Source organism: Sorex araneus, chromosome 1, assembly GCF_027595985.1.
Source record: "Sorex araneus isolate mSorAra2 chromosome 1, mSorAra2.pri, whole genome shotgun sequence".
NCBI lineage: Eukaryota > Metazoa > Chordata > Mammalia > Eulipotyphla > Soricidae > Sorex > Sorex araneus.
The window spans coordinates 210,878,179-210,888,872 of record NC_073302.1 but is presented as its reverse complement, the minus strand read 5'-3'; positions in this window follow the sequence as shown (position 1 = coordinate 210,888,872).

The window sequence follows — 10,694 nt, the reverse complement described above, 5'->3', positions numbered from 1 at the left end:
CTTATACCTATGCTGCTTCCTTTGGGAGTTAGTTTATGTTTATTATTATTATTATTGTTGTTGTTGTTGTTGTTTTTACTCTTTTTTTAGCTGTTTAAGGTGTGGAAGTAGATAATTTATGTGGCCTTTTCTTATGCTTTGCTATGAACAACACTTCTGCTGTGTCTGATATGTGCTAGTAGCTGATATATTCATTCTCACTTGTTTTCAGGAAACTTTCAATTTACACTAATCTCCTCTTTGATCCACTGGTTATTCAGAAGTGAGTTGTTGTATTTGTAGGTTTTTGAGTTTTTTCTTCATTTCTGATTGTGATAAAATTCCAATTTCAACACATCAATGAAATGAAAATTTAAAATAAAAATCAAAACTTCAACAAAAACAGTGGCTGGTTGCTTGAAAGTAAGACAAGATTTTTAAACCATTATCAAGATTCACAAAGGAAGAAAGAGAGAAAACCCTAGTATACCAAATCAGAAAGAAAAAGGGAGATATCACAGGATATTCAAATATCGGGGTCTTTTTTTATGACACAAAACTGGAGAATGTAGGAGAAATTATATTGAGTTATACATTCCAACTGGATAACCAAAGCAATTCTACAGAAAGAAATTGGGAGTTCCACATTTTCCAACTTTAAACTATACTGTTAGTATGTGGCAAACATATGCCTGTTCTTCAGAAGAAATAGGGAAGAAGACACTGGTCAAGCAGAGGAGAGGCACGATTTGGCTTCTGCTTTTAAAGAACCATTCTGGCTCGTTTCAGAAACAGAACTGTAGAGGCTTGGATAGAGGATAGCATAGAAGCCAAGAGATCTTCTAGAAACTATTAAGAGTAATATAGATTAAAAATAATGATGACTTATAGCCAGTCACGAGAAGCAGTTAGACTCTGGTTGTGCTCGAAGATGAGGTCTATGAAATCTGCTGTTGCGTAGAAAAGATGACTTGAAGAATCCTGGCCTGAGTAGTGAAAGACTGAAACTACTTTAAACAGTTTGAAAAAGGCTGCTAGAGAATGAGTTTTGTGGGGATTTGCATAGCTCAGTTTGGGAGAAGAGCTGGATATTCTACAATTATGGCTGATAAATTAGAAAGAATTGCTATTGTCAACCATGACAAAAGTAAACCTAAGAAGTGTCGGCAGTAGTGCAAAAAGAGTTGTCCTGTGGTTCAAATGGGAAAATTATGCATAGAAGTCACACCCCAGAGCAAAATAGCATGGATTTCAGAAACACTTTGTATTGGTTGTGGTATTTGTATTAAGTGAAAGACCCTCCACTACCCAGCTGCCACCACGCTCAAGGCCAGGATGACAGGGAAGAATGGAGACATTACTGGCACCAGTTTGATCAAATAGAAAATCAACAGGATGACAAGTGATACAAGTGATGTAGTAATCAAAACAGTGTGGTACTGGAAAAAGGACCAATCATTGGATAAATGGAATAAAATTAGAATTGAGAGTTCCAAAACAAAATCCTCAGGAATGTGGAAAGTTAATCACAGACATAAAGAGGAAACACAAGTATAAAGAAGTTGTTCATTAAAGTCATCCTGAATAGGATTGGCAGAATACTAGATGAAGGACAACCATTTGAGCAAGCCAGATTCTGAAAAGGATTCAGCGTGATCAATTATATCCACACAGAAACCAAGCTCATTGCAGCTTCTCGAGAGTTCAAGACACTGCTCTGTCTAACATTTATTGATTTAGAGAAGGTCTTTGATTCTATTGAGACTGAAGTATTCATCGAAGTCTTAGTGAAATAGGGCATTAAGAAAGATGAGCAAGGAGAGGCTGAAAAAAATCTCAGGGAGGAACTAGACTGCCAAAATGAAGAAAGAATAAAATGACTGTCTGTACTTTCAATGCATGTGCACTGACATCAGAAGCATCCAATGAGGACCTGATGGTGCAAGCACAGAAGATCAAGTACAACATCATTGTTCTGACCGAAATGAGAAGACATCGATCACATCCTGCCATTTTTGACAGTGGAGAAGAATTGTTCCTCGGAACATGCTAAAACAATGGCATCAGTGGCGTTGGTGTCCTTGTCAACATGAACTTGGCCATGAACATTGATTCATTGGAATGCCAAACAACTCGAATCGGACGATTACACTTGAACAGTCGTGGCTCACTGCCTGCAGTTTCTATCTTTGTCGTCTATGCACCAACATCCAACTATGATGAACGAGAAATTGAGAAGTTCTACATGGAGCTGGAGAAGTTCTAGAAAGAAGACCACACCTTCTACAAGGTCATTGTTGGTGATTTTAATGCCAAGATAGGACCTAGAGAGTCACCGAAAGAACTCCACACTGGTACCCCTAGCCTAGAATGGAACGATCAGGGTGAGAAACTGTCTGAGTTCATCATGTTGACCAAGATCATCCATGGTAACTCACAGTTCCAGAAGGCTGAATCTAAAGGCTGGACATGCGAGTCTCCTGATGGACAGTTCCACAATGAAACTGACCACATCATATTCAACAGAAGGTTTTGTCTAACTGATGATGTCGCTATTGACCCAAAGTTCCAAACGTCATTCAAAATTCTACTTCACAGAGCAGTGAGATAGGTCTGCAAAGTTTAAGTTTAAGAAGGTAACTCCCAGATTGACCACCAACTGGGAGCTCTTTGGCACTATTGTGGCAACACGGGAAGATGCTGTTCTTGATAACATTGAGGAGGAATATTATCTACTGGTTCAGCACCTCCATGACTATGCGAAGAATGCCGAGAGTTAGAAAGCCACAGACGTCTGCTTTGGAAACTCTCGAGCTTATTCGTCAACGTGGTTTGGTGCGAGCCTCAGACAACCACAAACTAACGTCTGAGCTTGCAAAACTGTGCAGAGAAGAAATAAAGAAAGACATCAAAGAGAGAAGAGCAGCAGTGTTGTCCAATGCGGCAGAAGCTGGGAAAAGTATTTGCAACACTTGCCTGTCCTTTGCCAACTAAATACCAAGATGACTGCCCTCTGACATCCTGATGGATCTAACACATCTTCCAGAAGGGCAATGGAGAGGATTATTTACTACTTTTACGACTTCTATTCAGATCTCTTTGAGAGCCATGTCCACCTGCCCACATACCAAATTCTGCAGGATGAATATGTCGTTCCCAACATCCTCCCTTCAAAACCCGACACTCCATTTAGTTGGTAAAGATGCATACAGCACCCTGTCTGGACAAGGTTAGACCCGAACACCTGAAGAAATCTGCCGCCAGTACACATCAGTACACTGGCTCGACTCTTCACATGCTGCCTGTCTGAATGCAAGGTTCTGTCCCAGTGGAAAACCAGCAGGACCGTTCTGTTGTACAAGAAGGGGGACATCCATGACATTGGCAACTATCGCCCAACCTGCCTGCTGTCTGTCGTCTACAAGTTGTTCACTCGTGTCATCCTGAATAGACTAGGCAGAAAACTAGATGAAGAACAACCATGTGTGCAAGCCACATTCCATAAAGGATTCAGCATGAATGACCATATCCACACAGTAACCAAACTCATTGAAGTTTTGCAAGAATTCAAGATGCCGCTCTATCTAAAATTCATCGACTTAAAGAAGGTCTTTGATTCTGTTGAGACTGAAGTGGTCATCGAAGCCCTAGCCAAACAGGGCATTCAAACTCAGTACATGAAGATACTCTGCAAGCTGTATTATGGATTCACCACCAGGATCTCACCATTGTACAAGGAAGTGATCATTGATGTAAAGAGAGGGGTGTGGCAGAGTGATACCATTTCACCAAAACTCTTCAGTGCCACTCTTGAGAATATCATTTGAAGACTGGAATGGATGGAATGGGAGTGAAGATCGATGGTCGTCAACCTCTACTTTGCTGATGGCATGCATCGTTCTCATAATGCCAAATATTAGCCAAGTGGCACAAATGCTGACCAACCTCAACTTCGAGTGTGGAAATGTTGGACTGCAGCTGAATCTCAACAAGATGATGCTTATGAAAAACGAATTAGTCCCTGATGCTCTATTTGCTCTCAATGAGATTTTCACAAGAAAACAAAAGTTAACCTCATTAAAAATGAGGGAAAAGATGAGCATAAGCATATATAAGCAAGGCATACAGATGGAGAAAAAAGGTAAAAGAATAAAAATGTTCTATACTAGTGATCATCAGGGGAGTGAGAATAGAAACATCAATGAGATATCTCTACCAATGAGAGTGGAACATACAACAAAGAACAAAAATAATCAATGTTGACATCTACAGGAGGGAAAGAGGGTCCTCATTCACTGCTGAAGAAAAGTCGAGTTAGCTAACCTTTTAAGAAAACAATATGGACACCTCAAAAAAAAAAGACAGGAATGGAGCTTTTCTGTAACCTAGAAATTTCACTTCTTGGCATCCATCCAGTGTCCCAAGACTATTCAGAAAAAACAAAAATGCTCTCCTATGTTCACAGCAGCACAAAAGCCAAATTCAGGAAACAATCCAAATGTCCAGGAACAGATGCTACCTGGGTAGATCTGCAGAGTCTCCCATTGAGGAAAGTTAGTCAGAAGGACCAGGACAGACACAGAATCAGAATTCTTATATGGGAGCTGTGAAAAGAGCATTATAATTTAAAAAATACCCATGGGTAATAGTATCTTAGAACTGGTCTCAGTAGCAAGCTCAATATAATTAGAGTGGTATGGAGGGCTGAAGTCACTAGGGTGATAAAGGAGGGAATAAGATACTGGTGGAGGGTGTGATGCTGAAACATTTTATATGTGAAATTACTATTGGCAGTTTTGCAAACCACCATGCCCAAAATGAAATTTAAAAAAATAAAAGATAGATCGGTATTTATTTATTTGGTTTTTGGACCATACTCAACTGTGCTTAAGGCTTACTATAGTTACGTATTCAGGGATCTTTCCTGACTTGTTTGGGTGAGTATCATAGGAGTCGGGGATCAAACTCAGGCCACCTGCACACAAGGCAATTCTTTTACCCACACTACTATCTTTCTGGTGAGGTGTGTTGTATTATTGAAATAGTTTTTAATCTTTTGATTTCTAAAACTGCTAAATAGTTATGCAATTTCAAATGTAAAAAAGATTAAAAGTACAACAGGATAAAGCATTGCATCATCATATTCTTTGTACAGTACGTATCTATTCTTTGGGGAGGCAGGGGAGACATTCTGGGACATACCAACCATGCTCAGGGGTTATCCTGGTTCTGCACTCAGAAGTGAGCCCTGGTGGTGCTTGGGGAACTGTGTAATTACCAAAACGACTGTGAATCCCACTGCTCTCTCTCGCCACCTGCATTCAGCGGTCTCAGGCCACTTCTCCACATGGAATGGCCAATGCCATAGGCGGATGAAGGAGTAAATGAGGGCCAGGCTCATTGGTGGTCAGTTGCCGTTTATTCCATTCTACCCAAGTGCCTGTTCCAATCTCACTAAGTCTCTCATTCCTGTCTCCTTGTGTCTCCCTCACTCATCTCTCCTGGCTCCCACTTGCTGCTCTTTGTCTCTCTCTAGTCTCTCACCAACTCTCCAATATTGGGGGTAGCAACTACACATCTAGGCCAGTAACACAATCAACATATCAAAGCCCCTCCTGATCACTGATCACTCAAGGGCAAAATACCACCTAGAGGTTTTTCTCCTTTCCTTAGTCCAATAACTTAATTAACACCTTAATTAACATCTTGATTCTACTTTTTAATACTAGTTATTGTGTATGGACACAGTAAGAAATAAGTTAAGCTTGTAAATTGGGTCTTTTGGAGACATCTTGTTATAGATGACAGACTACAGTGCTCAGGCCAGATTAATCTTTCCTAACCCTAGCAAGGTCCTAATCTAGTTGTTATTTTTTGGATCATGACAGAATTTGTCCATGACCATTCTCTTAATTTATAGTTAAGTATTATGGCGCTTTAGCATGGCCCATTTCAATGCCAGGGTAGCTCACAGCTTGCCCTGGGTCCTTCCAGTCCCTCATCGGGACCCTGCTTTTGGGGTGCTAGGAAGTAAGGGCAAGTGAGACTTCAGTCAAGAAAACAGATGCCCAGGAGAAACTATTGTTTGAGTCAATTAACTCAAAACTTACAAAGCATAGCATTAACTGTCTTCCTGTGTCTACACAAAAAGGACATTGCTCTGAATTAACTACACAGAGGACTTATGGAGAAGAGAAAAGCAATATTCACAAGTTAACAGAGTCTGATTAGGAGATAAAGGTAATTGACCAGTTGGGGAAGCAGAGCACAAAGAAATAGGTTACAAATAAACACAGAGGACTGGGAGCACTGTGATGGGAGTAACCCAACAAACCTAAGCTCCTTGTGGCAAGGCAGAAAGGACAAACCAATTGTATCCTACAGGAAGTATCTGGTATGCTCAAGATCAAACTAGAGTCAGTCACATGCAGAGCAAATGCCTACATGCTGTGCTAACTCTCCAGCCCCTTACAGCCCATCCTTCACATAATTTTCATATTTTTTAATAATTACTGGAACTTTTCCAATTCAATTATATAAAGATATTTATAAGATTTTAGACATATTCATAATAGTTCTCTATGATAAACGTTGTGAAAATGGTCCAGTGTTTTTACATTATTCTGTGTCTCACTGTAGCACTGTTATCCCTTGCTCGTCGATTTGCTCAAGCAGGCACCAGTAACATCTCCATTGTGAGACTTGTTGTGACTGTTTTTGGCGTATCGAATACACCTCAGGTAGCTTGCCAGGCTCTGCCATGCAGGCCGATACTCTCGGTAGCTTGCCGGGCCCTCCGACAGGGACAGAGGAATCGAACCAGGGTTGTCTGAGTGCAAGGCTGCGTACACGCTGTGCTATTGCTCCAGTCCATTATTACATGATGGAATGTAATTTTACTCAGAATCTGTAGACCATTAATGGAATATTTATTACACTTCAATCTGAAGTATATTCTGTCTATGACTAAAAGCTTTGAAAAATTTTAATGACATTTTTGTGAATTCTTTTGTATATTATACACTATAAAAATTTTGTTGCAAACTTAGAATTTTCCTATGTGGAATAGTTTGTATTGTTATATTTTTCTAATGATTGATTGGATTCCCATAAATAAAAGTTCCTTTACTCCTATATATCAGTAGTGATTGGAAATGTAAAATTTAATATTGTAAGGTACATAAACAGTAATTGCATAATCTTAAATTTGATGATATTTTAACTAAGATAAGCATTCATAGTCAGAAAGTTATGCTAAGGTTATTTTAAGCTCTAAAAATATACAATGAACTCAGGAAATGGCTGTTTGCAAATGCTTATTCAGATCAGGGAAAATGTTTTTCATGTTCTGTACTAAGGGGCAAAGTGGAAATATAGAGGATAATAGGAAGGGATACAGAGGAGATTAGATGAATATGAAGGCAGAGGTCATAAAAGTTGGGTTTTTACTTGTTCCTCACATACTACGTTTGCAGGACCATTACTTAGAAGTAATTTTTGATTAAATGTTAATATATTTAGCTGTGAAATATACAAGAAAATTCCATGGGATTTGAATAAATGTTCCCATATTTTTTTGTTTGAAGAGAAAATGAAGTCAGTTAGAAATATATCACAATCAAGTTTCAGATTTTGAATAAGACTTCCAAATTAATTTTTAAAGTAGTATATAAGTGTATAATAGAAAAAATATGCACATAAATATTTTCAGGGAAACAGGTATGTGAATAATCAAGCTATAGTTTTAAAAACCCTTGCCAATTTATTTTCATTTTGTAATTTATAACTTCCTTTTTACTGTGAATCTACTTTTCAAAAAAATGACTTATTCTCTGCAAACTTTAGGCTTCCACATGATACATTTTCATATCACATGTACCAAATGTGTAAATCATGCACTAATGACAGACACGTATTTGTAGCTCTTCTTAAATATAGGTGAAATATGAGTTTTCTTTCAAGATACAAAATGCCATTAAGGGCTCAGGTGGTTAAAATCAACATGAAAAATACATGCTGCATTTTCTCCCTTAAAATGCAATAATGTAATCAGATTTCAAGTCATCTTACCTACCTCACTTACAGCTTTATGGAGATTAATTAGTTTTTAGGCACCAGTCACATGATATTTCTGACTGTCATTTAGCTGACTGACTTGAACCTGGAAGCTGTCTTCTGCCCCAAAGGAGAGATTATATTTTAGTATAGATTGTCTTCTTTTTTATTTAAAGGCAGTTTTTTAAAAACTATTATTTATGTTGGCTACAATTGTTAATTGGAAATTTATGATAGCTTTGTTTTAGGAGAAAGTATATGCTTTAATAATTATAAATAAATAAATTGTTCCGTATTTTTCTATAAAGACATATCATACTTAAATATAATAGCTTTATTTTTAAAATTACTTGCGATGATATATTTTCAGCATTAAAATGATTTTTCTTCAATAATAATAATTACATTACACTCTGGGAAGATAACTCAGGACATGTATATAGAAATTAAAAGACATATTTGTACAGTTAAAGTTATTATGATGTTAGAAGAATACTATTCAGAAACATATGTGGTAATAAACAAAATTGTGATTTGTCTCAGTGGCACAATTTCTGTTAAAGAGAAAACAAAATTCAACAAATAATGCAATAATTACAAAGTTGGAAGTGTTGTTAATACTAGTTTTTTTTTAAATGATTATTGCTATTGCTTTTAACTTTATTGGTTGGTAACTGAGGTGAGGATTGGAATGGAAAGTTCTTAGTATTGGTTTTTATATCAGTCTACTTGAATGTGGCTTCTCAATTTGGGAAAAAACACAAAAGAAGAAAACATTGATAAACTACTTCCATATGCTTCACAATATGTGATTAAAGAAGGAAAAGAACTATTGTCTGCTACAGTTGTTAAAACATTGATATTTCTAGCGAGGGTCCTAATTAAGGTGTAATGAGAGATTTGAAGTGTGGTGAATTTCCTTCATTTATGTCACGAAACCAGTGAACCCAAACTACACTTAGAAATGCAGGGAGACATAATACCAAGTGATTTAGTTACCCTCTAACTCATGAGCAGTTAGTTCTGAGCTATAGCTGAAGCAGCATTGAAGCACTGTGAATGTATTTGTTCAGTTCCTATTTGATGGCAATTTTCCTTTCAGCTACACGTAACAATAAGTATTGTAACATCCTGTAACATTGTATTGTTACACATTGTAACAATATGTAACATTCTGTTTAAGTGAGAACTTGATGAGAACTTATTACATAAACAGGTGGAATTCCAGTGTTCTTAAAAGAAAGCACACAAATTTTCATTTCTCAGGTTATCACAAGAAACAATACTGGTTTGGAAAACAAACAGTAATTTTTGTTGCCTAAAGAGTTAGATCATTGCTTTTGACTGTAACCCTAAACTCCAAAAAAATGATGGTTATCTCTCCAGACCTACGTAGAAAAATATCACCGACACAGATATGGAAGAGTCAGTTGAGTGGATTCTGAGAAAATTGTGTGATTCATACTACAGTATAAAAAGGCAGAACTGGGAACACAAGGAGAGGTCAAAACTTGTTCCATGAATAGGAAATATTGGATTGTTCAAAATATCTTGAAAAACACCAACATAGAAATCTACTATTTCTATTTTTATCCAAATCAGTTCTCACTTGTGATTTTTGGCAATGAGAATATAATGGTTTTCAAAGATGTTTCCTCCAAAGATTCTTTAAGCAGATAATGATCTGAGATAGGTTATCTGAAAAATCTCAATACTCAGGTGGAGTCCTTTGTATAAATAATAGATTTGATAAACTATACTTATTTTCTTCAAGATAACCTCTGTGGGCTGGATAGATAGTGTAATGGGTAAGAGGGAAGTCACTTGCTTTACATGTAGCCAACCCAAATTTTATCCCTGGGAACCCAGGTTTCAGTGAGCATCTCCATGAATTATCCCTGCACATAGAGCCATGAAGAGGTCCTAAACACCACTGGATGATGCCCCACAACAACAACAAAAAATCAAAATAACTTTTGCAGGATAAATTTCATTTCACATTCACAATTTGTAAATAAAATCTAAAGACAGGAAATGGGTAATATTAATGTAAAATTCTATCAATTCACTGTCATCGTAGCTTTTGGGTCGGGTAGGGCTCTTACCTGATCCCTTTGGGCCACCTCTGGCATGGAGTCCAGTGGCATGGTTATGGGGGCCTCATTTTCTGCTCCCTTCTTGGAGAAGCAGTCGTGAGTTTTCATCACAGATATACATGTTTTGTTCAGACGAGCCTCATGCCTAAGGGACCAGCAGAGGAAGCCAGGTGTCTGGGACCCGGGGATGAGATCTCGAAGGCTGCTTGGATTGGGACTGGGCCTCTTCCACCCAGATTCCCCATTTTCCAGTAGATAGGCAGTCACACCCACAAACTGACCCTGGTGCCATATAATTCCATCAAAGGTCAAGATCCAGAGACTATAAAACCAAGCTCCCGGGAGAGCCCAGCTGCAATGTGGTCACAAGACATCTGATATTGTAGTTCTCCATCTGGCAAGCTACCGAGAGTTTACTGCCCGCATGGGGGAGAGCCTGGCCAGCTCCCCATGACATATTCATATACCAAATATAGTAACAATGATGGGTCTCATTCCCTGACCCTGAAGAGCCTCTAATGTGGCACCATTGGGAAGGATGAGTAAAGAGAGGTTGCTAAAATC